This window comes from Xiphias gladius, chromosome 12 (genome assembly GCF_016859285.1).
Source record: "Xiphias gladius isolate SHS-SW01 ecotype Sanya breed wild chromosome 12, ASM1685928v1, whole genome shotgun sequence".
Classification (NCBI taxonomy): Eukaryota; Metazoa; Chordata; class Actinopteri; order Istiophoriformes; family Xiphiidae; genus Xiphias; species Xiphias gladius.
In genome coordinates, this window is record NC_053411.1 from 5,919,313 (window position 1) to 5,922,500 (window position 3,188).

The window sequence follows — 3,188 nt, forward strand, 5'->3', positions numbered from 1 at the left end:
GCCTTTCAAACACGCCTCTCTATAACTCGGGAAATGTCACTGTTATACATCAAGCAATTTGCTTGTTTGGGAAAGTCGATTTTTATTGTGATTCATTTGATTCATTTTCACCCTTCCATGTCCTCCCTCTTCTATGCCTTAGATGTATAACATTTGGGTACAAGTGGTTCATAACCAACAGCCAGCTTCCATACCATATAAAGATCAAATCATCCGTTTCTCTTACTGTGCTGTATTTTAACAGAGCAACAGTTCTAAATAAATCGTTTAATACTGACTTACTGGAGCATGCTTCTGCTGAAAGTTGGCATACAAATGTCAACCTAGTTTGGGTTTGGTCATCCCACTAAAACCTAATACACACAACATGTACCCATTACTTACTATTTCTCACTTTTTCATTCCCGTGTATCAGGCAAGAGCTGATCCAGCCAAGCCCCAGTTTTCTCATTGTTTTTGAATTCTTTCAATTACCTTGCCTGAAAGGAAATGGCTAGATTTACAAAACAAGTCGTGGCATGTGCAGTAACCTTGCTTAGAGCTCTACACTCTTTAATTTACGGTACATTACACACCTGATTGATTCATTAGGTCTCATTAAGCTTAGATGAAGTCAAAGCTAGCACCTACCTAAGATAAACGCACCCCATGTCACTCAAAAACATGCAAGAGAATAGGCAGGCATTCTGGTGGTCCAGTGGTTGAGACCCAAACCCTATCAAAGCAGCATCCCTTGTTTAACCCTGGTTAGGGACCTTTGTTGCACATTGCACATTGTACCTCTTTGTTGCTCCCCATGTTTCCTGTTATTCATATGGTATGAGTATATTAAACAAACATTTCAGCACCAGGAGCTGTACACACTAAGACCAGTCACATCTCTCTCTTTTGGATGCCTGTGTTGGACAAAATGGTGCATCAACTACTGTAAAGGTGAAAAAGCTCCAGTCAAACGTCAGGCTCAAACATAAGCTCTTCATCAGAAAGCATTATCTAATAAAAAACGTAAATAAATAAAAACCCATATGAACATATGAAAATATAAATTGAGACACGTACATTTATGGAAGACAATAACACAATCCCAAACATAGCTCCCACCATAGATGTAGCACTGCCCCCTATCGCCATCAGGGTATGAAACCCAATATGAATGAGCATGACCTCCTTATTCTTTCTTTTCACAGCATCCTGTCGGAAAGGAGGCTGTTTCTACAGCTGGACTGGGACATTGTCTATGGCTTTAATAATTCTAACTATGAGGTCAGGGCCTCATCTGATACTAAAGGTATGCAGTTAAACCATCAGGTGGACTGCCATCAGTCAAGTGAAGATTTCGGTAGTTAAAACTAGTGGATGATGCAGTGAAGATGATCGTGATGTGGTTGTGATTATGGTGGTGGTGATTGAGTGGAATTTATGCATGGCCGACGTTTTACTTCTTAGTAATCCGCTCTAAACCACAAATATAGGCTTAAGTCAAGCAGAAAGGCCATTTTATACCCTGTCAGAGTAAAGGCCGATTAGACTAATGGATAATGACAATCTAGTTCGAGTGCATGAGACTGAACTGTGCTTATGGTCTTTGTTAAGATGTCTGTCTCTCCATTCTATCTTTACTGTTTCTGTCTACTCTCTGCAGAAGAACCATTTCACTTGCTCTCGGTGTGTTGTGTTGTCTTGCATTTCAAAGTCAGTCAATTAAAATAATGAAATTCATGGACCCCTAGGTGAGTGAGAATCTGCTGAGTCTGTACCTGGATGAGTGTGAGGAGATTCCCTGGGATGCACTGAAGTACCTCATTGCTGGGGTCAGCTATGGAGGTCACGTCACAGATGACTGGGACAGACGTCTTCTAACCACATACATCAATGACTACTTCTGTGATGCTGCTATCAACCAGCCTTTCTTCAAGTAAGAAACTGCAATACACACACAAACCCAGACACACATATTTTTCTGCCAAAGCTTATTGTATATGTGCATATTGTAATTTGGATATTTATGTGATGCTACAGTCAGTAGTATTCAGGTCTTCAGGTCATGTATGCTGCGAAACAAATACCGATAATAAAGGTACAATATTTAAAATGTACACTGCTTTACTAAATGAATGAAGGTATGTGTTTTTGTCCAAATGCGTACAGTCCACTGATGTAAAAATGCATTTTTTCTGAGAAAGCGCACTGCGGCTGCACTCAGCTGACAGAGGCCACTTCAACTCCCCACTGAAGCTCCTCATGGTTGCAGTGTGCTAGCACCACCACGTGGACAATCAGAATATTTCAGTCTGGGAAGCACAGACACAGTGGCACCCTGATGAACACTGACAGAACACTTAGCCCCTGCTTTTTTTCATTTAATCACTTACGTGAATCCACACAGGCACTCATGTCCACTCACTTCATTTCTAACCAACCTCTGAAAAGATTTAAGGCTGTGGCACGCTGGTGGTAGAGCAGATAAAATGCCAGATGAAAACAAAGCAAGATGAATTGAAGTATTCAGGGTTTTTTTGTTGTCACTTGATCCAGCTCTAAAGACATGATTAAGTTGTGAGGCTGATATGAATAACTCAGCTCTTAAAACACTAAAAATGCCCCATAGTACTAATTTTGGCTGCTAACTTGTTCCACTGACTGAGGAAGATGTAGACAACTGTGTCCTGTGTGCCTCCTCTTATAAAGAAGGAATTGCCAGTGGTGTTTTGTCACGATCTTTGAAAGTTGTCCTTGGAGGTGTGTGAGCGCCACACGCTGTCAATCTGAAGATTAATGGAATACTCAAAGGTCGGCAAAGTAAAAGTGAAAGTAAACAACATTAATAATCCAGGAAATGTGGAATAAAGTTTGATGTGTGGATGAGAACTGCCAACAGTAACCAGAGTGGAATAAACCAAATGCAAACTTTTTTCTTTATCCCAAAAACATGATTAGAGTGAAAACCAAATTTCCACTGTAAGTGGGGGTTAAGATGACAGATTGCAAGCTAAAACTCTGTGTTTGTTTGTGTGTGTTGTTGTCCCTGCTGGAGTTGGAGAAAGTGTTCAGAGGCTTAGAGGTGATCTATGACACCCGTGTATCAACACTGTGGGAGGAGGGGCTAGATACACACACACACACACACACACACACACACACACTCAAACAGAGCACGGACACATTCCTCTAACATCATTTTCTAAACC